This window comes from Schistocerca serialis, chromosome 4 (genome assembly GCF_023864345.2).
Source record: "Schistocerca serialis cubense isolate TAMUIC-IGC-003099 chromosome 4, iqSchSeri2.2, whole genome shotgun sequence".
Classification (NCBI taxonomy): Eukaryota; Metazoa; Arthropoda; class Insecta; order Orthoptera; family Acrididae; genus Schistocerca; species Schistocerca serialis.
In genome coordinates this window covers 50,335,015-50,362,721 of record NC_064641.1, presented here as the reverse complement: position 1 = coordinate 50,362,721, position 27,707 = coordinate 50,335,015, and the positions used below count along the sequence as shown (strand labels likewise).

The following is a 27,707-nucleotide window of genomic DNA, read 5'->3' as shown; positions in this document are numbered from 1 at the left end:
TGACAGTTAAATCTATACCCGATGTTAACAAATTTCTCTTCTTCAGAAACGCTTTTCTTGCCATTGCCAGTCTACATTTTATATCCTCTCTACTTCGACCATCATCAGTTATTTTGCTCCCCAAATAGCAACACTCCTTTACTACTTTAAGTGTCATTTCCTAATCTACTCCCCTCAGCATCACCAGATTTAATTCGACTACATTCCATTATCCTCGTTTTGCTTTTGTTTTATGTTCATCTTATGTCCTCCTTTCAAGACACTTTCCATTCCATTCAACTGCTCTTCCAAATCCTTTGCTGTCTCTGACAGAATTACAATATCATCGGCGAACCTCAAAGTTTTTATTTCTTCTCCATGGATTTAATTCCTACTCCGAATTTTTCTTTTGTTTCCTTTACTGCTTGCTCAATATACAGATCGAATAACATCGGGGAGAGGCTACAACCCTCTCTCACTCCCTTCCCAACTGCTGCTTCCCTTTCATGTCCCTCGACTCTTGTAACTGCCATCAGCACATGGGTGATGGAAAGGTTATCGATGCAGCAAGTTGCGGGCTCCAACATCGACCAATCGACCAGTAGAGTCACACCAGCGGGCATACAGATACTCTCCCCACCCTCCCCCTCCCAATATTGAAAAATTGGGTTTTGTAGCCAAAAGAGTGAGGTATAATATCGTCATGTAGAAGAAGGTGTAATTAGATGAATGACTAACACTAACTTCACTTAACGAACGCACATACAAGTGCGCGGAGCGAACTGCCACCGGCCACAACACATAGCGTATATATACAGTTACAGAACATTCCAGTACAATGTTTCTTGATATTTGTGGATACTTCTGGAGTGTCTCCCAGCCTAATGCAGAAATTAAGTTTTTACAGTGCAGGTGAGTTCTGAACTCATGGTCCTCCGTGCAGCTGTCTAGTATCATAACCACTACACCACAGTGACGAAGCTACTCAGCTTCTTCTGCGACAATGTTATGTATTGGAATCCTGAATAAAATCAGTCTGCTTTAAGGAAAAAATGCATTGCATTACTTATTGAATGCCTCCTGTACACAGTTAAGTTTCAAAAGAACCATTCTGTTAGAATTTTGCAGTGGGATCGCATTTGACGCTTCAGCAATAAAGCACCTCCTGCTCAAAGCCTGAGATGATATTTCAAGAGACAGGTATTTAGATGTGCCTCAAACTAGTCAGTGCCACTCACAGACATCAGAGAAAAATGTTGAACAAAAAGTGGTTCAAATGACTCTGAGTACCATGGGACTTAACATCTGAGGTCATCAGTCCCCTAGACGTAGAACTACTTAAACCTAACTAGCCGAAGGACATCACACACATCCATGCACGAGGCAGGATTCGAACCTGCGACCGTAGCAGCAGCGCGGTTCCGGACAGAAGCGCCCAGAACCGCTCGGGCACAGAACAAATCTGACTGCTATTCACTGGTAATCAGCGAAAATTGGCGCAACGGATAAGCATCTACTATTTTAATTACGTTTCGCACATGTCTGAAAGAACAGACACGAAGAGGAATCATCATCTGTGACACTTTTTATATAAAGTAAAGGTGGAGGGAGGGAGAAAGGAAAGGTAAAGGAAGGAATTGATGATATCAGCTGATAGGGACTTTATGTGGAATGAGCTGCGATGAGTGAAAATATGTGCTGGACAGGGACTCGAACTCAGGATTCCTACTTACTAGACAATTGAGTTAACCAGTGCGCCATACGGACCAGGGTTTATCGCAAATGCGCGGAATACCTCAGGACGCTCCTCGGCTGACCCACATTCTCACCTAGCGCCACCTATCCGCATTCCCCACGCATGTCTATGTCCTCCATTCTCGCTACTTTAGGTTCCCGCTCGAGGTGGATCGTAAACGTGGGGCGAATCAATTATATGTATGAGTGATGTCTGTTCTTTCAGATATGTCCGAAACGACAGACGCCATGTCGAGTCCGCAGCTGTGACACGTATTATGTAAGCTGAAGGTGGAGGGGAGAGAAAGAAATAAATATCCACATAAGTGTGAGTAGGACTCGGCTCCGAGGGTCCATACAAAATTATTATGTGAATTGTGAGTGGAAGGGGAAAAAAGAATGGAAAGGAACTGATGATATCAGCTGCATCGGGACTTTTATGTGGAATTAGCGACCCAAGTGAAAATACATGCTGGATTGGGACTCGAATACGGGATCTCCCGCTTACTAGACAGTTGCGTTAACCAGGTAGTCCGCGCATTCGTTACAAACACTGTAGCTGGATGGTGCAGTGCTAGACGCAAATGCCTAACAAGCAGAAGCGCCCGGATTCGAATCGCGGTCCGGCAGACATTTCCACTCGTCTTCGCTGATCCTGCATAAAGTCCCGATGCAGCTGATATCAGCAGTTCCTTTCCTTTCTTTTGTCCCCTTCCACCCACAAGTTATATAATAATTTTGTATGGACCTTCGGAGCTGAGTCCTACACACAATTGTTTGGATATTTATCTCATAACAAATATGAAGTTTGAAGTCTATGTCTCCCACCATAATGATTTTAAAATACTGAAATTTGTTTATCGTATATTTTTTGTCCTGCAGTTTTCTATAATCACTATAGGCATACCAAAAATCTGTCTTGAATATGAATTGAGGCTGGAGTCATGTTCTTTCTGAAAAAAAAAAAGCGAGATTTTTCCGGAAATGTTTTCTGCTCGAAAAATGGCAGGCATGGTGCTTTGCACAGCGGCAGTGCCGGCACGGCTGCCGTTGCTGGGCGGCCGGATTGGCCGAGCGGTTCTAGGCGCTACAGTTTGGAACCGTGCGACCGCTACGGTCGCAGGTTCGAATCCTGCCTCGGGCATGGATGTGTGTGATGTCCTTAGGTTAGTTAGGTTGAAGTAGTTCTAAGTTCTAGGGGACTGATGACCTTAGAAGTTAAGTCCCATAATGCTCAGAGCCATTTGAGCCATTTTGCCGTTGCTGTGCTGCTGGCGGGAGCAGTCCACCGGCTGTGAGCCGCGAAATACACTGAAAAAAAAAAGGTTAAAAATGGCTCTGAGCACCATGGGACTTAACATCCGAGGTCATCAGTCCCTTAGACTTAGTACTGCTTCAAACTAACTAACCTGCCCGAGGCAGGATTCGAACCTGCAACCGTAGCGGTCGCGCGTTTCCAGACTGAAGCGCCTAGAACCTCTCGGCCACACCGGCCGGCCTCTAGACTGGCCAGCAGAACATTATGACCACATACCTAATAGCCGGTATGTCCAACTATGGGGCGGACAACAGCAGTGACGCATCGTGACGTGGAAGCAATGAGGCCTTGGTAGGTCGATGGAGAGAGTAGGCAGCACGTCTGCATACAAGAGTCTCCTAATTCCTTTAAATTCCTGGGAGGGGGCAATGAGCTCTGACGCCGCGTTCAATCACATCCCAGATGTGTTCGATTGGGTTCAGATCTGGCGAATTGGGGGGCCAACACATCAACTGGATACTCTACTGTGGTCATCGAATCACTCCATTACACTCCTGGCCTTGTGACATGGCGCATTATCTTGCTGAAAAAAGGCACTGTCGCCGGGAAACGTGATCGTCACGAAGGGGTGTTCGTAATCTGCAACCAGTGTAGGATACTCCTCGGCCGTCATGGTGCTTGGAAGAACTTCACAAGACCCACGGATGCCCATGTGAATCTTCTCCAGACCATAAAGGAGCAGCCGTCGGCTTGTCTTTGTCCCGCAGCAGTGGTGTCAAGGAGCTGTTGTCCTGGAAGATAACGGGTTCGCGCCATCCCATCGGCATGTTGGAGAAGGTGTCTGGATTCATCAGACCAGGCCACTGCGTCAACGGCCAGTGCCGACGGTCACATGCCCATTTCAGTCGTAGTGGCACATGCACGGTTCATCACCTGCGGAGGCACATCGCTAGGGGTGGTTGGCGTACTCTATGTTCAGACATAGTTCTGGTATGATCAACATTAAAGTTTGATGTTAGCTGTGCCACAGTTCGCCGCCTGTCCTATTTTGCCAATCTGCCCAACCCCACGACGTCTGTACAAGATTTTGCATGGTATGGAAGACGTTTACCACAGCAAACCTCGAACACCCGACAAATCGTGCAGTTTCCGCAATGCTCGTGCCGAGCCGCCGTGCCGTCATAATCTGCCCTCCGTCAGAGCCAGACAGATCGGGCGCTTTCCCCATTCTACGCACGGACAACAGGCTCATTGATACTACACGCTCCGTGCCTGAGTCTGATTAGCAGTCATTTCTCGCCAGGTGACATGACTATGGCCTGGAAAGGTAGTAGGTCGGTGGTTATAAAGTTCTGGCTGGTCAGTGTAGACCCGCGTGAAGGGCCCTACGCGGGGTTCGACAGCGGCCGGAGGCGCCCGCGCCCCCCGCGCGGCCCCCAGTCTGCCCCGCTGGCGCCAGTGCCTGCGCCGGCTGTCGAACCCGGGCCTAATAAGGCGTGGCGCCAGCCAGACACGCCGCCCCCATTCATTCGGGTCAGCCGGCGTCGCCTGCCGGCCACCGACCTGGGCTACACACGCTGCCGAGCCGAGGCGGGGCGGAGCGGAGCGGGGCGAGGCGAGGCAAAGTTCGTAATCTGCTGCAGCGCCGCCGGCTATAAATACGGACACTCGCCTCACGGCCTTCCGCCGGTTCGAAGTAGGCTTCGCCAGTCAGAGACATAACAGCGCGGGCCCAACTGCTGTACGGCGCCGTACTCACGATCCAGTGCTCTATTTGCTGGCGTGTGGGTCTTCAACAAATAATGCGACATATTTGTTTTCCTAAAGCAGGTAGTTTTTATTTAGGATTCCAATAAACTATATCATACTCCACTCTTTTGGCTACAAGACCCTATTTTTCAACATAGCACTCCGTCTTCAGGCCACAAGAGGCCCATCGGGACCATCCGACTGCCGTATCATCCTCAGCTGAGGGTGCGGATTGGAGGGGCATGTGGTCAGCACACCGCTCTCCCGGTCGTTGTGGTGGTTTTCTTTGACCAGAGCCGCTACTATTCGGTCGAGTGGCTCCTCAATTGGCATCACGAGGCTGAGTGCACCCCGAAAAATGGCAACAGCGCATGGCGGCCCGGACGGTCACCCATCCAAGTGCCGGCCACGGCCGACAGCGCGTAACTTCGATGATCTGATGGGAACCGGTGTTTCGATTGCGACAAGGCCGTTGATATTTTTCAACATTACCCCCATTAATGTGACGGCATTATGCCACCTTACCGGAAGGGCCTATATGCACACACGGTATCACAGCCGCGCGGTCTGAGGCGTCTTGTCACGGTCCGCGCGGCACACCCGTCGGAGGTTCGAATCCTCCCTCGGACATGGGTGTGTGTGCTGTCCTTAGCGTAAGTTAGTTTAAGGTAGATTAAGTAGTGCGTAAGCTTAGAGGGACCGATGACCTCAGCAGTTTGGTCTCATAAGACCTCACCACAAATTTCCAATTTCTCGGAGCCAAAATCTTGCTGCGTCAATAACCTCCAAATCATCCGCCAACTGCTTCCCGCTTCGTTGGGCCAAACAGATGGAAGTGGGAAGATACTGGATCCGGGACGTAGAGTGGATGAGAAAGAACAGTCGAATGAAGTTTTGTGAGCTGCTCTCGGGTGCACAGGCTTGTGTCAGGCCTTTTGTCATCGCGGAGAAGAAGTTCGTCTACATTTTTATGGCAACGGATTTGCTGAAGTCATTTCTTCAGTTTCCTGACACTAGCAGTACATTTTAGAGCTTATCGTTGCACCAAGAGGGAGGACATCAAACAGAATAACACCTTCAGAGTCCCAGAGGACTGTCGCCAATACTTTCATGGTCGAGGAGGCGGTTTTGAACTTTTTCTCTGAAGAAAAGTTGTGTGGCGCCACTCCGTGCATTGCCGTTTTATTGTCACGATTAGCCTCCTAAAGCGGAAACCATTCCGCAGAAATAGTCCTTCGATCTCTTTACGGTTTTCTGTTAGGCGGCGAGGAAGCCAGCAGGCACCCAGCTTTGAGTACCCCAACTAGTTGACGGATATGCCAGCGCTATCAACAAAGACATCCGGCTGAGCTGCGTGGAGTTTGATATCATCGGTCAATCACCTCGAATGAGAGAGTCCAGACGTTCCAGTACTGGAGGAGTCACAGCTGGGTGCTGTCGGCCGGCACGCGGGAGATTGGACAAGTTTGCACTACCTTGCTGCGATGATGACAGATGGCTTGTTCAACGACTTACCGTACTTTCGTTAACTGTCTGGCTTCCGTACACATTGCGCAAGCGTCTATGAATAACTGCGATGCTCTGTTTTTCCACCTAAAGAAATTCAATGGCAGCTCTCTGCTTGGAACGATCCTCAGTCGTACACTTATGCTCATAAATCAAGGATAATGCTGATACATGCTGAAACAACGCTCTGGTGGGCAGTTTGCGGGTTTAAATCACCTCGAGGTACGACCATGCGGTGCTTTTGACCTGCGGTCGTCGCACGGTGGCGCTGGCAGCAGTCCACATACGCACAGTTGTGTTGGTGCATGTCAGAGTACGGTGCAGCGAGTAAGTGTGCAGACGTTTTCAGACGTGTTAATGGTGACTGTGCGTTGAAAGACGTTATGAGTGGTAGAATACTAGGGCGACTGGAGGCTGGTCAAACACAGCAGGTCGTAGCACGGGCCCTCCGTGTGCCACAAAGTGTAATCTCAAGATTATGGCAACGATTCCAGCAGACAGGAAAAGTGTCCAGGCGCTACAGTACGGGACATCCACAGTATACAACACCACAAGAAGACCGATAACTCACCATCAGTGCTCGCAGACGGCGACGGAATGCTGCAGGTAGCCTTGCTCGGGACCTTACCGCAGCCCCTGGAACAGTTGTCTCCAGACACACAGTCTCCAGACGACTGAGCAGACATGGTTTACTCGCCCGGAGCGCTTTAAGGTGCATTCCATTGACCCCTGGTCACAGGAGAGCCCGTAAAGCCCGGTGTCAAGAACACACTACATGGTCATTGGAACAGTGGTCCTTGGTTATGTTCACGGACGAGTCCAGGTATAGTCTGAACAGTGATTCTCGCCGGGTTTTCATCTGGCGTGAACCAGGAACCAGATACCAACCCCTTAATGTCCTTGAAAGGGACCTGTATTGAGGTCTTGGTTTGATGGTTTGGGGTGGTATTATGATTGGTGCATTTACAAATGGCTCTGAGCACTATGCGACGTAACTTCTGAGGTCATCAGTCGCGTAGAACTTAGAACTAATTAAACCTAACTAACGTAAGGACATCACACACATCCATGCCCGAGGCAGGATTCGAACCTCGGTTCCAGACTGTAGCGCCTAGAGCCGCACGGCCACTCCGGCCGTCGGTGCATTTACACCCCTGCGTGTCTTTCACAGAGGAACTGTAACAGGTCAGGTGTATCGGGAAGTCATTTTGCACCATTATGTCCGCCTTTCCAGGGGTGCAGTAGGTCCCACCTTCCTCCTGATGGATGATAACGCACGGCCCCTCCGAGCTGGCATCGTGGAGGAGTACCTTGAAACAGAAGACATCAGGCGAATGGAGTGGCCTGCCTGTTCTCCAGACCTAAACCCCATCGAGCACGTCTGGGATGCTCTCGGTCGACGTATCGCTGCACTTCTTCAAACCCCTGCGACACTTCAGGAGCTCCGACAGGCACTGGTGCAAGAATGGCAGGCTATACCCCAGCAGCTGCTCGACCACGTGATCCAGAGTATGCCAACCCGTTGTGAGGCCTGTGTACGTGTGCATGGTGACCATATCCGATATTGATGTCGGGGTACATGCGCAGGAGGCAGTGGCATTTTGTAGCACATGTGTTTCGGGACGGTTTTCTCAACTTATCACCAATACCGTGGACTTACAGACCTGTGTTGTGTGTGTTCCCAATGTCGCTATGCTACTAGCGCCAGTTTTGTGTAGTGCCACGTTGTGTGGCACCACATTCTGCTATTATCCTTAATTTATGAGCAAGAGTGTAGATGCCATTTGAAAGACTACCTATAGCGCCGCCACCTATCGGAAAGACATGAAAATATAGCAGCTGAAGCGTGAATATTCCACGATGTCCCACAAAAAATTCTACATTTTTTTCAACCTTAAATGGGTGAGAATAAAAAAAGTGTTTCATTACTTATTGAACGCTGCTTGTATTTTCGTTTTCCTTATTTCCCCACTATTACACCACCATCACAGACGAGTGGTTGACAATGCGATAGCTCAGCGCTTTCGGTCAAGGGGTTGTCCTCCCTCTGTTACGCAAAAAAGAAAAAGAAACCCTGTCAAGGAGATCGCACCCACTCGCTATCACCAATTTTGTTCAGATTTATATCATGTGTAGCACTTGACCAGAAGCGAAAGTGACAGAAAGGGTGCTCCACGTGGTGAAGCGTTCAGAAATATAGAATTTTCGGTTAATGTCGAGCGAGGCATGAGTCATTTATCTTAGCGTGATTTTCAGCCACTGGTTGATGGAACGGAAAGATTACAGAACTTTTTAGTACTTTCCACATTGCAGCCCAGTCAGCAATCGTGATAATCTAATATATAAGAAACTATCAGCCTCGATTACGGTAATGAAGCCAACCTTTACATAGGTTCTAGCCCAAGTAATTGAGACTTCTTCAGAAGATAAACCTGATTCTTTACTATGTCTACGAGGGCATGGTCTAGAAATAAAACTAAAACAGTCTGAATAAAGGTAAAGGAAAAGGTTAGTTTCATCACCACAATCGAGGGTGATAGTTTCTTATACATTACATTACAGAACGGTAACTCGAGGGTAATGGGATCGAGTCCCTCTGGAGAAATGTTCTTTTTCTTTTTTTATCGCCAGTTAAAGATTTCGGTAAAAAACCTCAAAACTAATCTTACGTCATCGCGAGAGGAAACCACACCCCGAGAAGTCTGAATCAAAATACAGGGTGTTTCAGCTGCCCCCACCGCTATCGCTTTATGCAACCTACAATGTTATAAATGCCCTTCATAAATCACGTGCGAGGTTTTCATATTCTCTCGTCCGCTAGGCGCAAAATATTATTCCTACATTTAAATGATAAGGACCTTTTGCGACGAAATTCGATGTAGTAAAATTTTGTACTGGGATACGTTTTACTTAGAGGCCGCAGTTTTCGGGTATAAAAGCGACCCTCAAACGCATCCAAACTCCCACGCTCAGGCCGCACCAGTCAGGGTTTCTACTACGTTGTTCTTGACACTCCTTCCTATCATTATGAAAATATTTGCAACTGCAGTAATTATTACCCACCTTCAACCTTTTTTGTCTTCATTGACTGGACACCGGCTTAGTCGGGCACTTACAAACTGTTTATGTACATTTTACCCAACAATTTTGTGAATTTTATCAGCATAAAATAATTAATTACATCGTCATATTCGTCAGGCCTTCTGGCTACGAAACTACTGCGCGGGTAAGGGTTGAGTTTGGATCGAGTTGTCAACGTAATTAGTTTTAGCGTAACGTTAATACAAGCCGTTTTTCATTCATTACCGTCGCAGGCACGTTAAATTAATGTTAACGAAGTAGTCGGCTATGTTATTGGTATAACAGCCCAATCAACAGAGACCAAAAAATGTCTAATATCTGTAATAGTACGAGTAGACGGAAATTTTTATACAGCGGTTGGACGGAGTGCCACGAACAACATACTAAAAATCCCGACTGCTGAGTGTAGGGTGGAAGTGCGTTTGAAGATCACTTTTCAACATTTTTCTTGAGTAACTTGAAAACCGTGTTCTCCGACCAAAACATATCAAATTACAAAACTTACCGACATTAAATTTCCTACAAAAATGTCCAATTCAGTTTTTCTGTAGGATATAGCATCCCTGTAGGATGTAGCAAGATAGAGAATATAAAAATCTCATGCGCGGTTAATATAGGTGCAGCTGAATCACCCTATGTATTCCATTGTTATCAACACCTATCTTCGTCTATATTTGGCGAAATGATCCGTTAAGCGATGTTAACTGCGGAACAGTGTGAAGGGAGAGGACCTTTTATGCACGTAAGCCAAGTATGTTTCTCTGGAGATGGTTAGGTTAGTGGTGTTTAACGTCCCGTCGACAACGAGGTCATTAGAGACGGAGCGCAAGCTCGGGTGAGGGAAGGATGGGGAAGGAAATCGGCCGTGCCCTTTTAAAGGAACCATCCCGGCATTTGCCTGAAACGATTTAGGGAAATCACGGAAAACCTAAATCAGGATGGCCGGAGGCGGGATTGAACCGTCGTCCTCCCGAATGCGAGTCCAGTGTGCTAACCACTGCGCCACCTCGCTCGGTTTCTCTGGAGAACCAGGTGGGTTGCGGCGTCGATGGTAATTTGGAAACATAGAATCAATTTGATAAAACACTCGTGCTTTCACCCGAGCCAGGTGGTTTAAAATCCAGGATTTTAAACAACTTGATGGGGCTGGATACTCAACAGAATTTTACCAGTACATGCATTCGTGTATCTAATCTTTACTCTGTCCATGACGCTGAATATACAGTATATGGTGTGAATTGTGCGCGTTGAGTATGCATGATCGATATTTTACAACTGTAAGAGATGGCAGAATTAGGATTCAGGGATCTTTATGCAACGAGTTACATGAAGTCTGCGTATTTATTTGCCTAGAGACAAATGGCACTGAGCACTATGGGACTTAACATCTGATGTCATCAGTCCCCTAGAACTTAGAACTACTTAAACCTAACTAACCTAAGGACATCACACACATCCATGCCCGAGGCAGGATTCGAACCTGCGACCGTAGCGGTTGCGCGGTTCCAGACTGTAGCGCCTAGAACCGCTCGGCCACTCCGGCCGGCTTGCCTAGAGACATTCTGGAACTAAACACACAGAGTTACCCTAGTGTTAATGAAATGAAAATAAGCAAATTAGCCTTCCGACCTTATTATCGCCTCATGACGGGAATTAACAGACACTGAATGAGGTGTGGGTTGGGTTGTTTTGGGGAAGGAGACCAGACAGCAAGGTCATCGGTCTCATCGGATTAGGGAAAGACGGGGAAGGAAGTCGGCCGTGCCCTTTCAAAGGAACCATCCCGGCATTTGCCTGGAGCGATTTAGGGAAATCACGGTAAACCCAAACCAGGATGGCCGGACGCGGGATTGAACCGTCGTCCTCCCGAATGTGAGTCCAGTGTGCTAGCCACAAGCAAATAAGCGTTTGCGTTTCATCGTCAGTGACAGTGGTCAGTTATCTGGTGCTGATGACACTCAGATTTTGAAGAAGAGTATCGAATGTGCCAGTTTTAACAGACTTTACGCGTCCTTCTTTACACCTAAGAATTTAGAGGCTTTGACGTTTCTAATCTTTGAGCCTTCTGATAACAAAATTAATCAATTACGGGATTTCCGTGTCATACTATAGTCATTCTGTTTTGTTGTAGTTTCAAGTCAATCTCCTTGTGCCGCGACGATGTCACCCAGTACTGAGTTTCTGTAATGATTTAGATTACATCGCACGCCTTTCAGATTGCCACTTGGATAGTCTACAAATATTAGACTTTCGTCGATATTTATCAAGAACAGTAGTCGACATGCAACTGAACTTTTCGGTACCGCCACATAGCAATTCATTTCCCCACCACACTACCAAAATATTAGTCCCTGCGCTAGCAGGTACTTTTGCCTAAATAGTGGGACGTTCCATCTTTCTGTACTGACATTGAATGCACCTAACTGAGAAAGAAAAACAAACTGAAGTTCTCAAGTACGCACGTTTCGTACCGAGTGGCAGAGTTCTAAAACAGGACATACAGGAATATCTGAGCTAGAGACGTGTTTTACCGCAGATTCGCGAAACCGGTCGAGAGTGCGGAACATACGTCCTCCGCGGCTGCCTTCTTTACGTCACGGTCTGCGAGAAAAGGTCGGCCACTGTCGACAGCCGCTCCACAGTCGGAACCGGTTTGCAAACTGAAAATAGAGTGTTTTGTCTGTGACGGCGGTCTGTGTTTTGTGGCGCCAGACTACAGTTTTTTTTAAAAAAATAGTAAAGCTATGAGAGTCATTCAAAAAGAGATAGGAAAGATACTTAATTTTAGTCTGCTCTACGAGCTAAGGGGAAACGTGGCTTTTTTGACATATACGAACTTTCTCGAAAGAAGAAATTCATATAACTTGCCACAAATAAATTCTTGGCCCAGCAATGGAGGCAAATAGCGTTAAAGGAAGCAACGAGGTGGAGAGTATATGAAGTCAGTCCTCTACTAAGGAAAAAAAAAAAATCTTTTTCCTTCTTGGTTGGCTCTACAGTCCTTGAAGAACCTTGGCCTCCTCTATCACCTGCCTCCATTCTTCTCTGTCCATCGCCTTCCTTCTCCAATTTCTCACTCCAATCGCCTTTAGAGCTTCCATATCGTCCAGCCACCTTTTTCTGGGTCTAGCTCTGCTCCCGCTCCCGTCAGGTTTTCCTATGAAAACTTTCTTGGCACTCCGAGTTTCTGGCATTTTCTGTACATGTCCTGCCCATCTTATTGTTCCTTGCTTAATTTTAACAACAATAGCCATCTGTTTAAAAAGTGTTTGTAGTTCTGCATTTGCCTTACTCTGCAGCCATCTTCCTCTCTCACTGCTGCAAAAATCCTTCTCAGTATCTTTCTTTCCCATCTCAATAACTATTTCTCCTCCTTTAATGTCAATACCCAGTCTTCTGATCCATGTATTACTATTGGTCTTAACATGGTCCTGTATATTTTCATTTTTGTATTCCTAATAACATTCTTGGAATTAAATACATTCTGCAAGGCAAAATAGCAACGATTTCCACTCGCTATCGTTTCTTGAATTTCTATTGCTACTTTATTGTCCTCCGTTATTACAGAACCTAAATATTTAAATGTTTTCACTCTTTCATATTCTTTCCCATTCATTACTACTGAATTCTTATGTCCGTTTATATTGGGCTCCCACATCACCATATACTTTATTTTGTTTATGTTTACTTCTTAACCTAACAACAAAACAATGGAGTTTTGAAAAGCGAAAGGAGCTCTGGAAGTAGTGGAATTACATGAAATTGGGGGTTTATAGTATCATCTTTTGTGCAAATAAGATTTGCAGTGTATAATTTATGTAATACATTGTAGTTTTCCTTTGCATAAAAGTCGCTAATTATTAAAAATTGGTAATACAATACAATTTAATTACTTCATGTGATACTAAGGAATTATGTTAAGAAATGAGACGCTAGAAGCAGTAGGTGAGTTTTGTTATTCGGCCAGCAAAAACTGAGACCGCCAGAGGATATAAAATACATACTTACTGTTGCAAGAAGAGTTATTCCGAAAAAGAAAAATGTGTTACGAGCGGAATATAAATTTCTTTGTAAAGCCTTTTCTGAAAGTATTTGTCTCAAATACGGCCACGAATTATTCGTTTGTGTAAATCTCTTCATATCAGAATAACTCTTGCAAGTCACATCCTCAATTATTAATCGGATATATTCCAATCTCTGTTTTCATCTGGAGCTTTTACGCTCTACAGCTCCCGCTAGTACAGCGGTCGTCAGGCGCTTTTGCTCAAGAGCCAACAACGCCTTTGTGGGACGGCATCTCGGGTCACATACACACTGCCGGGAAAGAGGTTGGTAGACCTCCTTAGAGGTTTCGAATTCACTCAAGATTTATTGTAGGTAACAGTACATATGGAGTAGATGAAATGATTACATTTAGAGATCAATAGCAGAAGCAGACTGCTCATTCCGTTCTTACTGTTCCGTTTAGTTCTTGTACATATTATAAATTATCCGTCCTTCCCTACGGCTTACCCTTATTTTTCTCAGAATTTCGAATATCTTGCACCATTTTGCACTGTCGACCACTTTTTCCAGGTCGCCAAATCCTATGGATGTGTCCACATGACGACCGTAGGTGAACACCACACGTTATCCTTCCTGCTCCATTTTGTTCAATCAATATTTTCTTTGTAAGTGATGAGTTACCCTAGATAATTATTCCGTAACACGTTATTGAATCTAAGTATGCAAAATGTGTCAACAGATTGATTCGTTTGTTTCCAGCACTGGCAGTTATACGCTTTTGTAACGATGTTGAAGTGAAGGGATAACAAAGCCAGCGCACGATAAAAAATGCGGTGAGATGATAATTATAAGGAACTTGATAATTTGAAACGATTTAGAGCTGCGTGCTGTAATCGGTATGAAACCTGGAACCCTGTGTTTCGCCGACAGTGGAGTGCCAATTGTGCAATCGTGTGGACTCGATGCTTCAGCTTGTTACATGACGACCACTGGTGACCACCACATGTTACTCTTCCTGCTCCCTTTTGCTCAATCAATATTTTCTTTCTAAGTGATGAGTTACCCCAGAAAATTATTCTGTAGGACATTACTGAGTGAAAATATGAAACATGTGTCAGGAGACTGATTCGTTTGTTTCCAAGAGTAGCAATACTACTAAGAGCAAAAGTAGCTGAATTGTTTGAGCAGCTCAGTAATATCTTCCCTCCAGTCAAGTTTTCATCAATATATACATCCAAAAATTTGGAACATTCCACTCTATTTACTCTCTCCTATTCATGTGCTACATCAGTTGTCCATACTAATGTCTTTTGAACTGAACCGAATGTAGTGTATTTTCTCAAAATTAAGGGAAAGTTTTCAGAGAACAACTGAATAATTCTTTCAAAAAACCTCAATAGATTAGAAATAACAGCCAACCAGCTGCAAAATTCCAGTTTATTACACCTTGACCATTGTTTCGCAACTGATCGTCTATTATTTCTAATCCAATGAAGCTCTTGAATGTATAGTTGATAAAGCAGAACCATGTTGACAACCTTTGAAAAAAAATCATTAACAGTATCTTCTGTTTCTTTCTCTCCAATGGGATTTATTATGACACCAGCATTGTCTGCAAAAAGTATCATCTGCAGAAAGTATCTTCTACAAACAGTACAAATTCAGCTTGTTAAATGCTAACCTGTAGGTCGTTCACATACAAGAGGAATAGGATGGGCCCAAATTTGAACCCTGTGGGATTCTCTTTGTAATTTCTCTTCAGTCTCGCCATATGAGGCCAGGATTGTGGTGATCTGTTGCTTTCTCCGTAATGGGATTTATTATAACATTAGTATCATCTGCATAAAGTACCAATTAAAACTTGTTCAGTGGTAAGTGGGAGGTCATTTATGTAAATGAGAAGTAGGAGTGGACACAGAATTGAATCCTGTGGGACTTGCTTTGTGATTTCTCCCCAGCCTTGCCACATGAGTCTGGTGGGGTGGTCATGTCTTCTGTTATTTTCTCCCTAATGGGATTTATTATAACATTAGTATTGTCTGCATGAAATATCAATTCTGCTTGTTCAGTGTTAAGTGGGAGGTTATCTTGCGAACCATGGATGAAGGGTATCAGGCGGATGCCATATTCCTTGACTTCCGGAAAGCGTTCAACTCGGTGCCCAACTGCAGAATCCCAACTAAGGTACGAGCATATGGGATTGGTTCCCAAATATTTGAGTGGCTCGAAGTAATAGAACCCAGTACGTTGTCTTCGATGGTGAGTGTTCATCGGAGGTGAGGGTATCATCTAGAGTGCCCCACGGAAGTGTGGTAGGTCCGCTGTTGTTTTCTATCTATATAGATGATCTTTTGGATAGGGTGGATAGCAATGTTCGGCTGTTTGCTGATGATGCTGTGGTGTACGGGAAGGTGTCGTCGTTGAGTGACTGTAGGAGGGTACAAGATGACTTGGACAGGATTTGTGATTGGTGTAAAGAATGGCAGCTAACTCTAAATATAGATAAATGTAAATTAATGCAGATGAATAGGAAAAAGAATCCGATAATGTTTGAATACTCCATTAGTAGTATAGCGCTTTACACAGTCACGTCGATTAAATATTTGGGCGTAACATTGCAGAGCGATATGAAGTGGGGCAAGAATGTAATGGCAGATATGGGGAAGGCGGATAGTCGTCTCTAGTTCATTGGTAGAATTTTGGCAAGATGTGGTTCATCTGTAAAGGAGACCTCTTATAAAACACTAATACGACCTATTCTTGAGTACTGCTCGAGAGTTTGGGATACCTATCAGGTCGGATTGAGGGAGGACATAGAAGCAATTCAGAGGCGGGGTGCTAGATTTGTTACTGGTAGGTTTGATCATCACGCGCGTGTTACGGAAATGCTTCAGGAACTCGGGTGGTAGTCTCTAGAGGAAAGGAGGCGTTCTTTTCGTGAATCGCTACTGAGGAAATTTAGAGAACCAGCATTTGAGGCTGACTGCAGTACAATTTTACTGCCGCCAACTTACATTTCACGGAAAGACCACAAAGATAAGATAAGAGAGATTAGGGCTCGTACAGAGGCATATAGGCAGTCATTTTTCCCTCGTTCTGTTTAGGTGTGGAACAGGGAGGGAAGATGGTAGTTGTGGTACGAGGTACCCTCCGCCACGCACCCTATGGTGGATTGCGGAGTATGTATGTGTATGTAGATGTAGATTCACATACATGAGGAATAGAAGTGGATCCAAAATTGAACCGTGTGGGACTCGCTTTATGCTTTCTCCCGAGTCTCGTCACGTCAGTTTGAGTTGGTGGTGGTGGTGTTGGTGGTGGTGGTGATGATGATGATACGGAGCAAGGCTAGTCGTCGGATAGGAGCTCATCGCGCGCGTGAGCCCGGCAGGGACGGGCAGGACTCCTTCGTGTCGGCTCGCCTCCCAGCGGCGCCCCCGGAGAAAGCTGTGACTGTGTCCGTCTGCGGCTGCGGCTGCGGCGTGACTCAGGCCCGGCAGGGGCCAGGCCAGCCGAGGCCCGGCACGGCCGCGGGTCGGCGACCCGGGACCGCGGTCCGCGAGGCCCGGGTCCCGCTACCGGCGCGCGCCAGCGGTCACCCAACGCCTCGACACCCGCCTTCCGCACATCGGCAGTGGTCCCCCCACAGCTGGCATCGGCCGAGGAATCTAGAGCGCGTCAGCTGTAGGGGACGAGTAAAATCGAAAACAATTCACCGATCAACGTTATTGTGACAATGTACTCCTACCCACGTGCGTCTTCGCAGGCGTGCATTCGGCCGTGACTCCATTTTTATCGATGACAATGCGTGACTACGTCGAACATCGCAGGTGGGGGAGCTCTTGGAACGAGAGGATATTCGCTAATTGGACTAGCCTGCCCATTCTACATCTACATACATACTCCGCAAGCCATCCAACGGTGTGTGGCGGAGGGTACCTTACGTGCCACTGTCATTACCTCCCTTTCCTGTTCCACTCGCGTATGGTTCGCGGGAAGAACGACTGCCGGAAAGCCTTCGTGCGCTCTCGGATCTCTCTAATTTTACATTCGTAATCTCCTCGGGAGGTATAAGTAGGTGGAAGCAATGTATTCGATACCTCCTCCAGAAACGCATCCTCTCGAAACCTGGACAGCAAGCTACACGGCGATGCAGAGCGCCTCTCTTGCAGAGTCTGCCACTTCAGTTTTCTAAACATCTCCGTAACGCATTCACGCTTCCAAATTACCCTGTGACGAAACGCGCCGCTCTTTTTTGGATCTTCTCTCTCAACCCGATCTGGTACGGATCCCACACTGATGAGCAATACTCAAGTATAGGTCGAACGAGTGTTTTGTAAGCCACCTCCTTTGTTGACGGAAGACATTTTCGAAGGACTCTCCCTATGAATCTCAACCGGGCACCCTTCTTACCAATAATTAATTTTATATGATCATTCCACTTCAAATCGTTCCGTACGCATACTCCCAGATATTTTACAGAAGCAACTGCTACCAGTGTTTGTTCCGCTATCATATAATCATACAATAAAGGATCCTTCTTTCCATGTATTCGCAATACATTACATTTGTCTATGTTAAGGGTCAGTTGCCACTCCCTGCACCAAGTGACTATCCGCTGCAGAGGTTACTTCAACATGCTGTGTTCTCTTTGCTAAAAACTCTTCAATCCAGCCACACAGCTGGTCTGATATTCCGTAGGCTCTTACTTTGTTTACCAGGCGACTGTATTGAACGCCTTCCGAAGTCAAGGAAAACGGCATCTACCTGGGAGCTGGTATCTAATATTCCCCCGACTTAAATTCCATCGCACATGTGTGACGCATTGGGGAGACCTATTGCAGTACCACATGCACCAACGTTTCTCGAACAGTTGTCAACTGCGCTGATGGAAGAATGCAAAGCCATGCCACAATAATTCCCTCCCAACCATGTGACAGCATCAGAGCACATAGCAGACTATCTACTGCCGACCGTGGTGATCACATATCCTACTAAGAACCGTGTGCCACCTTTTGCAATGTCCAGGGGACCAACATACATCGCGATAACTACAATGTAATTACTGTCTTTGAATAAAAGTGTCATTTATGTGCTTTTTCCAGTTTCTTTCTGCTCTACACTGTAGCTGTTCTTCCTGATGTATCGTTGGCAGATCGCGGTGCCACACCAAAACCGGCAACGCGAATCGATACCACAGACTTTAGTGAGGGCTCACTGCAATCCGCAACAACCAATGGGAAATGAGAACTTTTAACATTGCAGCGCGTCGGTAATCGTGAATAATTTATTGATTATAAAGAATGCACCTCGATTGCAAATAGAAACCGGCTGTTGATCTAGGTTTCGGCGCGGATAACCATGCCTTCTTCGGAACCCACTAAAATACAAACTGCCTAAAGAGGCATGGTCCAATATTAATTTGGGCGATCTGTATTAAGTGAATTCGAACATGGGCAGATTGTTGGTGTCCGTATTGTAGTTACTTCCTCAACCAAGTCAACTGAAGCGTTGAAGAGGCAGCATATCGAAGATTCATACCGCATACAGGGAATACAGAAATGCTATGTCACAACACGGACGAAACTGCATGTAGATGATGGTCATTGAAGGGGACTGTGACGAAAAATAAGGGGACGGCAGCTGCAAAAGTCACTGCAGAACGGAATGTCGTACCCGCGAACCTTGTCAACACGAAAACAACACGAGGAAATCTCCAGAAGCAGAGAACTGCAAGGCGAGTTGGAATTACAAAACCACCCATCACTGTTTCCAACTTCTCCTCGGTGACACCCTCAGAGAGTGAAACGTGGTGGGGATTCCATGATTGTTTAGGCAGCCGTATTATTGTGTTTCACGTTGTCCATTGTTACTCTGCAAGGTCGCGTTACTGCGAAGGATTATGTGACCATTTTGGCTGATTATATTCATCCGATGCGCAATGCTTTTTTTCCCCAACGGTGATTCTGTGTTCCAAGATGACAGGGCGGCTGTTTACACAGCTCGCAACGTCCAGGACTGATTTTGTGAACACGAGGATGAGTTGTCGCACCTCCCCTCGCCACTACAGTCACCAGATCTCAATATTATTGAATCTTTGTAGTCCACTTTTGAGAGAGGGGTGCGTGGTCGCTATCCACCTCTACAGTGGTTACCTGAAATTGTCATTGTAGGGGTTTCACGAAGATTGGCATGAGATTCCCTTGCAATCCATATGGGACCTGCAGTTATCTATTTCCAGACGATTGGGAGCTGTTTTGAAAGCCAACGGTTTTCCTACACCGTATTAGGCAATGTAATGTGGTGTTTCCGTATTTTTGCCCGCCCTTTGTACAAGTGCGAAGAGTATTCGCTGACAATGGTACCAAGGCGTTATTCATACTTGTCACTGTGTCGCAGATGGAACCAAAGCACAGGGAGGCATGGTCAAAGTAAGGACGTTCTAAAGCGTGTTATAACAGTAGTCGGACCGCCTTCTCTGCTCACAAGTTGATTTTCAAAGGTAGTGTATTATTTTTCGTCCCTCTTGGTAATTTAATTAGTGCATTAACGGCGCCGGGTCGTATTCTCAATGAAAAGGTGGAGATAAGGGATCGATGTGGGGACCTGGCAGTCAAATGGCTCAAGTTTCCAACTGTGGTTCAGTAATTTTATTACTGAATAACTTATCTGAGAAACATTTTTTATTTGCCTCCAAATATGGGATTTTTTAAACAATCAAATGTGGCATTTTCTCAGCCCTCTGCCAACGTTTCAGTCTCTCCCTGTGCACGCTACAGGCCATTAAAACCATAACACCCGGAAAGATAGCAAATAACGATGTTCTGCTTATTATGTTCGCACAGTATAGTAGCAAGAATATACTGTATGATTGAAATTGGTAATACATCTCTTAAGTCCATCGTATGCATCCTGTGCTTAAATCCGTGGTAAGCACTTACCGTATAGTTTTAAAGCAATTGTTACTCATTATTCGCAATACGTACGAACGACTCCACTTACGAAACTTCCTAGCAGATTAAAACTGTTTGCTGGACCGAGACTCGAACTCGGGACCTTTGCCTTTTGCGGGCAAGTGCTCTACCAACTGAGCTACCCAAGCACGACTCACGCCCCGTCCTCTCAGCTTTACTTCTGCCAGTACCTCGTCTCCTACCTTCCAAACTTTACAGAAGCTCTCCTGCGAACCTTGCAGAACTAGCACTCCCGAAAGAAAGGATATAGCGGAGACATGGCTTAGCCACAGCCTGGGGGATGTTTCCAGAATGAGATTTTCACTCTGCAGCGGAGTGTGCGCTGATATGAAACTTCCTGGCAGATTAAAACTGTGTGCCCGACCGAGACTCAAGTTTGGAAGGTAGGAGGCGAGGTACTGGCAGAAGTAAAGCTGTGAGGACGGGGCGTGAGTCGTGCTTGGGTAGCTCAGTTGGTAGAGCACTTGCCCGCAAAAGGCAAAGGTCCCGAGTTCGAGTCTCGGTCCAGCAAACAGTTTTAATCTGCCAGGAAGTTTCATATCAGCGCACACTCTGCTGCAGAGTGAAAATCTCATTCTGGACTCCAGCTTTGCTAAAATCTTAACCTTTCATACAAACAGGTAAATGCAGCGGCTACTGTACCATCCGCATGAGGCATCCAAATGGTTCAAATGGCTCTGAGCACTATGGGACAACTGCTGTGGTCATCAGTCCCCTAGAACTTAGAACTACTTAAACCTAACTAACCTAAGGACATCACACACATCCATGCCCGAGGCAGAATTCGAACCTGCGACAGTAGCGGTCACGCGGTTCCAGACTGTGGCGCCTAGAACTGCACGGCCACTCCGGCCGGCTGAGGCATGCACATTCGAGGTGAACCACCCGAAGATGAGCAGCAAATGGTCTGAACCGACTATAGTTTACAGAAACAACAATGAAATCGAGATCCCCCTTCCCCCCCCCCCCCCCTCCCCTGTTCTGGAAATACTGCGAGCAGTAAGGCTCAAGAAATAAACGTGTTGGGTATTCTGACTATCGTTCAAGTGGTACGAACTTCAGTGAGAAATATTTACGCAGGAGGCAGGCTGTGCGAGAGGAACATCCAACTATATTTCTGTCTGGAATTTTCAGTGCTTTCAAGAGCAATACAGAAGGCTGGTGTGATATAAACAGTGGCATATGTGGATTCGGAGAACTGGAGTCAAGACAGCATTCAAAGGGGGAGTTCCGAGAAGGTATGTTTGTTGATATTTTCAGGAATATTCCCGTTTTAGCCACGTGTATTTCGTGCTGGACGTCTGAGATTAGCCACGGAAAACAGAAGACAGACGAAAGTAATACAGTGTACCATGCGGTCCGTTTTGATTATCATACCACTGCGAATATCCTCGGCCTGATTCTCTATTATTGAGGCAATACGTTTTAGACAATATGGCACCATATATTAAGGTAGTATTTGTAGGGCTTTAGACAGCAATGTGGAATTAGCTGACAGTATCGCATCTGGATTCTGAGGACTGTAGTTCGCCGACCGCTCTCAAAGTCGTTGGTTGAGCTCCAACAACGCGTGTTTACTCAACTTTTCTGGAATAGCCTCCTGTCAGCAACGTGCACCTCATTACGGGAAACAGACAACGTGCGAAAGCAGGGCGTCAACGCTCTTAGCGTGATCCTTTCAAGAGCCTCAAAGAGCGTAAAGCAGAGGAATGAAGTGGGTTATTGCCGACGATCCGTTAATTAACGCAAATAAACAAGTTGCACAACGCAAAGTTTTCTAAGGAAAGTACCATTTAAACACATTCATGTTTATTCTAATGACCTTCAGGGTTTCAGAAGGCGATGTCACGAAAACTACAAGACGTACAGGAAAATGACGCACATTTGAATATACAACAGCTCTCTAAGTTTTGAACTTACATTGCAGTTGGTCAATATGTTGACGGTTAGTGACGCGGCAGAAGTCAGTACGACAGTCAAACTCTTGCCGTACGCTTCTCAACACGTCATGGTTGATATCAGCGACAGCATTAATTACCCTTTCTTTTCTTCCAAATTAAGAGGTTACGGAGGCAAGAACATACGAACTTTGATATAACCCCTAAGAAGAAATCACAAGAAGCTGAGACAGATGACTGTATGGTCACTGAAGAAAAAGTCAAGCCAGTGCTGAGGCAGTTCGGCGTTGGGATACACGAGAACGTGTGTAAGAAAGTGTGGTGAACTACCGACTCGTTGCAAAAGGAATCTCCACTGTCTTGCTGTAATTTTGGCATAAACCATTGCTGCAACATGTCCACGTACCGAAACCATCCACAGTTTTCTCCGGAAAGAAAAATGGTCGACAAACTTTTCCAGAGGACAAGACACAAAATACGTTAACTTTAGGTAAACCCCAATTTCGTGTGGATATTCTGTACCAAAAACGTTATGACGATTAACTTTTGCCGGCCGGTATCGCCGAGCGGTTCTAGGCGCTTCAGTCTGGAGCCGCGCGACCGCTACCGTCGCAGGTTCGAATCCTGCCTTGGGCATGGATGTGTGTGATGTCCTTAGGTTAGTTAGCTTTAAGTAGTTCTAAGTTCTAGGGGACTGATGACCTCAGATGTTAACTCCCATAGTGCTCAGAGCCATTTGAACCATTTTTTATGAACTTTTTCAGACAGACGAAACGTGATTTCACCACTGAAAACCAACTTGTGAAAATCGTCTTCCTCCAGTAAGCGCTACAAGTCACTGTAAGTCAGACCAAAGCTACTCGTCCCGAGTAGTCAGCGCATGTAACAAATGTAGCCGGTGTGGTTTTGCAGGGAGACGTTTGATTAGAATTCTCCACACAGTTGACTGCGGTATCTACAGCTCTCTGCTCGCAAGTGCCTCCGTCTCTTTGGGCTCCTGACGGCTCGTTCCCTCACACACTCTATATTCTCTGCTGACGCTCCCGGTCGACCTGTTTTCTTCGCACCATAATAATGGCAAGGCTTCCGGTCCTGACTGTATACCAGTCAGGTTTCTTTCAGAGTATGCTGATTCAGTAGCTCCATATTTAGCAATCACATACAACCGATCGTTCGTTGAGACACCAGCACCCAAGGACTGGAAAGTTGCACAAGTCACACCAACACCCAAAAAAGGAAGTAAGAGTAATCCGCTAAATTATAGACTCATATCTCTAACGTCAGTTCGCACTAGAATTTTGGAACATAAGCTGTGTTCGAACAATATGAAGTATCTCGAAGAAAACCATTTATTAACAATCAACACTGAGTCCGAAAATATAGTTCTTGTGAAATACAACTAGTTCTTCATTCTCACGAACTAATGAGTGTTATTGACAGGGGAAGTCAAACTGGTTCCAAACTTTTAGATATCAAGAAGACTTGACACCGTACCTGCCGGCCGAGGTGGCCGAGCGTTTCTAGGAGCTTCAGTCCGGAAACGAGCGACTGCTACGTTCGTAGGTTCGAATCCTGCCTCGGGCATGGATGTGTGTGATGTACTTAGGTTAGTTCTAAGTTCTAGGGGACCGATGACCTCAGATGTTAAGTCGCATAGTGCTTAGAGCTATTTGAGTCATTTTGTCACCGTACCTCACAAGCGACTTCTAATCAATTTGCATGCCTATGGGAAATCGTCTCAGTTATATGACTGGATCGGCGATTCACTGCCAGAAAGGTCCCAGTTCGTAGTAATTGACGGAGAGTCATTGTGTAAAACGGAAGTAATATCTGATGTCGCCCGAGGAAGTGTTATTGGCCCTCTGGAGTTCGTGTTCTACATAAATGATTTAGGAGATAATCTGAGTAGCACTCTTAGATGGCACTGTCATTTACCGTCTTATAAAGTATTCAGATGATCAAAACAAATTGAAAAAGACTTTAGACAATATATCTGTATGGTGCGAAAAATGGAAATTGACTTTAAATTTTGAAAAGTGTGAAGTCATCCAATTGAGTACCAAACGTAACCCGCTACATTTCGGCGAACTGATGAATCACACAAATCTAAGTGCTGTAAATTCAACTAGATATTTAGGGATCACAGTTACGAACGACTTAAGTTGGAACGATCACACACGTAATGTTGTGGGTAAAGCAAATAAAAGACTGTGATTTTTGGCAGGACACTGAGAAAATGCACCGGGTCCACTAAGGACTACCTACACTACGCTTCCTCTTATGGAGTATTCCTGTACTGTGAGGGATCCGCATCAGACAGGATCGACGGAGAACATCGTAAAAGTTCAAAGAAGGGCAGCTAGTTTTGTACTATCACGAAGTAGGGAAAAAGAGAGCACCACGCACGCTAAGTAATCAAAAGCATCCCGACACACGCAAAAACATGCTTTTTTCATATTAGGTGCATTGTGCTGCCACCTACTCCTTGTCAGCGACTTCAGTAGTCATTAGATATAGTGAGAGGGCAGACTGGGGGGCTCCGCGGAACTCACGGACTTCGAACGTGGTCAGGTGATTGGGTGTCACTTGTGTCATACGTCTGTACACGATCATTTCCACACTCCTAAACATCCCTAGGTCCACTGTTTCCGATGTGATAGTGAAGTGGAAACGTGAAGGGACACGTACAGCGCAAAACCTTACAGGCCGACCTCGTCTGTTGACTGGCAGAGACCACCGACAGTTGAAGAGGGTCATAATGTGTAATAGGCACTCATCTATCCAGACCATCACACAGGCATTCGAAACTGCGTCAGGATCAACTGCAAGTACTTTGACAAATAGGCGGGAGGTAAGAATGCTTGGATTTCATGGTCGAGAGGCTGCTCATAAGCCACGCACAAGCTCGTAAATGCCGAACGATGCCTCGCCTGGTGTAAGTAGCGTAAACATTGGACGATTGAACAGTGGAAAAACTTTATGTGGAGTGACGAATCACAGTACACAATGTGGCGATCCGATGGCAGGGTGTAGGTAAGGCAAATGCCCGGTGAACGTCATCTGCCAGCATGTGTGTGGTGCCAATAGTAAAATTCGGAGGCGGTGGTGTTATGATGTGGTCCTGGTTCTCATGGAGGGGGCTTGCACCCCTTGTTGTTTTGTGTGTCATTATCACAGCACAGGCTTACATTGATGTTTTAAGCATCTTCTTGCTTCCCACTGTTGAAGAGCAATTCGGGGATGGCAATTGCATCTTTCAACACGATCGAGCACCTGTTGACAATGCACGGGCTGCGGTGGACTGGTTACACGACAATAACATCCCTGTAATGGACTGGCCTGCCCAGAGTCCTGATTTGAATCCTATAGAACACTTTCGGGATGTTTTGGAATGTCGACTTCGTGCCAGGCCTCACCGACCATCATCGAAACCGCTCCTTAGTGCAGCTCTCGGTGAAGAATGGGCTGCCATTCCCCAAGAAACCTTCCAGCACCTGATTGAACTTATGCCTGCGAGAGCGGAAGCTGTCATCATGCCTAAGGGTGGGCTAACACCTTATTGAATTCCATCATCACCGATGGCGGGCGCCACTAACTTGTAAGTCATTTTCAGCCAGGTGTGCGGATACTTTTGATCACATAGTGTATATGATACGTGAATTGGGGGGCAATCAAATGGCTCTGAGCACTATGGGACTCAACTGCTGAGGTCATTAGTCCCCTAGAACTTAGAACTAGTTAAACCTAACTAACCTAAGGACATCACAAACATCCATGCCCGAGGCAGGATTCGAACCTGCGACGGTAGCGGTCTTTAACCGCACGGCCACTTCGGCCGGCGGGAGGGGGGGGGGGGGGGGCAATCACTAAAACAAAAGCTTTCTCCTCAGAGTGTGAAAATACATTACATATGTGGATTGTGGACAGTTGAGAATGTTGGTCTCATGGGAAGCGTGGAAAGGATAAGTCCCTGCAGTGGCGCTATTCATCTGTGTCCTCGGTGGCTCAGATGGATAGAGCGTCTGCCCTGCAAGCAGGAGATCCCGGGTTCGAGTCCCGGTCGGGGCACACATTTTCAGCTGTTCCCATCGAGGTATATCAACAACACCTGTCGGCAGCTGAGAGTTTCAATTAATTATCGTTTATTCTAGAGAAGCCGCACTGTCAACAGTGGTATTTGTTCTTTCCAGTACCGTTACTATCTTCATATATACTAATAATAATAATAATAATAATAATAATAATAATAATAATAATAATGATGATGATGGACGTACACGTCGGAATATACAGGTTACTAGATCCTGTCGTTTAATGAACAAAATAGGAGCTTATCGAACATCGGGGGAGTATTAGAAGGTCGTTTCTGTTTGCAATTTGTGTTAATGATGTAGTGGATAACGCTGAGATTCCGGAAGGTAATTCGCGGACAGTGCTGTTATCTGCGGCCTCATTCCAAGATGATGATGTAAATTTAAACGGATGATGGAGAAGGGCAGATATGTCAACTTGAGGTAAGGAACCCTGGTCTGGAAACTATGGAGTCGAAAGGTATAAGCGAAAATAGTTCTGATACCTGTGGCAAAGGAATACGGAACTGGTGTTGCTGAGATTGTAGAGTTGGCAATCCCGACGAACACTCAGGTGTAGCAGTAGGGATAACAACACAGCTAATCCAATGCAGATGGCGTACTGTATACTGGCACGAGCAATCCTTAGGCACTATGTAGTCTGCAGTCTGCGTTTGCAAGCTAGAGTACTGACGTCGATGAGTCTTAACCAAATGGAGTTGTATTACCCGGTGACGATACTTGCAGACATGATTTTCGTGTGCGGACAAGCAAATGGGAGTAGCAGAGAAGCGGGAAGGTTGTACAGGACCAAATATCCGCATATATGACATGCGTCCTGCATCACGGAGAGATTTGCTGTGGAATTTTCGAGATCATACGTTTCAAGCAGAGTCGGACAACATATTACCACTTCTCTCGCGAGGCGATCACGAGGAAAAAAAATGGTTCAAATGGCTCTGAGCACTATGGGACTTAACTTCTGAGGTCTTCAGTCCCCTAGAACTTAGAACTTCTTAAACCTAACTAACCTAAGGACGTCACACACATCCATGCCCAAGGCAGGATTCGAACCTGCGACCGTAGCGGTCGCGCGGTTCCAGACTGTAGAGCCTAGAACCGCTCGGCCACCCCGGCCGGCTCACGAGGAAAAACTTAGACAAATTACAGCTCACACGGGAGTTTATCTACATCCGCTCATTCCATATGCTATTCGTGAATGGAACAAGGAATGGGTGGAGGTGGGGGGGGGGGGGGTAATGTAGTGCTACCTAAAACCTCCTCCGCCACTCTAAATGATGTGGCTTGCGGACAGTAAACGTAGGCGTGGGTGTTGGCTCCACCCCCGCAGTTGGCTTACGGAGCCCCTGCGCCCGTGTCGCGCGCCAAGAAGAATTGTGCACGCATTTCTGCGATCGCTGCCATGTGGCAGGCGCTTATCTGATCAGGCGTC

The 27,707-nt window shown here is 46.1% G+C and overlaps 1 protein-coding gene and 3 non-coding genes across 4 annotated transcripts in view; 2 read left to right on the top strand and 2 right to left on the bottom strand.

The window, feature by feature from the left end:
- Window positions 1-27,707, bottom strand: part of LOC126474222 (dorsal-ventral patterning protein Sog) — a 511,624-nt gene that overhangs the window by 248,131 nt on the left and 235,786 nt on the right. The window lies entirely within an intron of this gene.
- Window positions 20,341-20,415, bottom strand: Trnal-caa (transfer RNA leucine (anticodon CAA)). The gene has a single exon. It is a non-coding gene; the product is annotated as a tRNA-Leu (tRNA).
- Trnal-caa (transfer RNA leucine (anticodon CAA)) lies at window positions 20,723-20,797 on the top strand. Its single transcript has one exon. It is a non-coding gene; the product is annotated as a tRNA-Leu (tRNA).
- Window positions 26,179-26,252, top strand: Trnaa-ugc (transfer RNA alanine (anticodon UGC)). The gene has a single exon. It is a non-coding gene; the product is annotated as a tRNA-Ala (tRNA).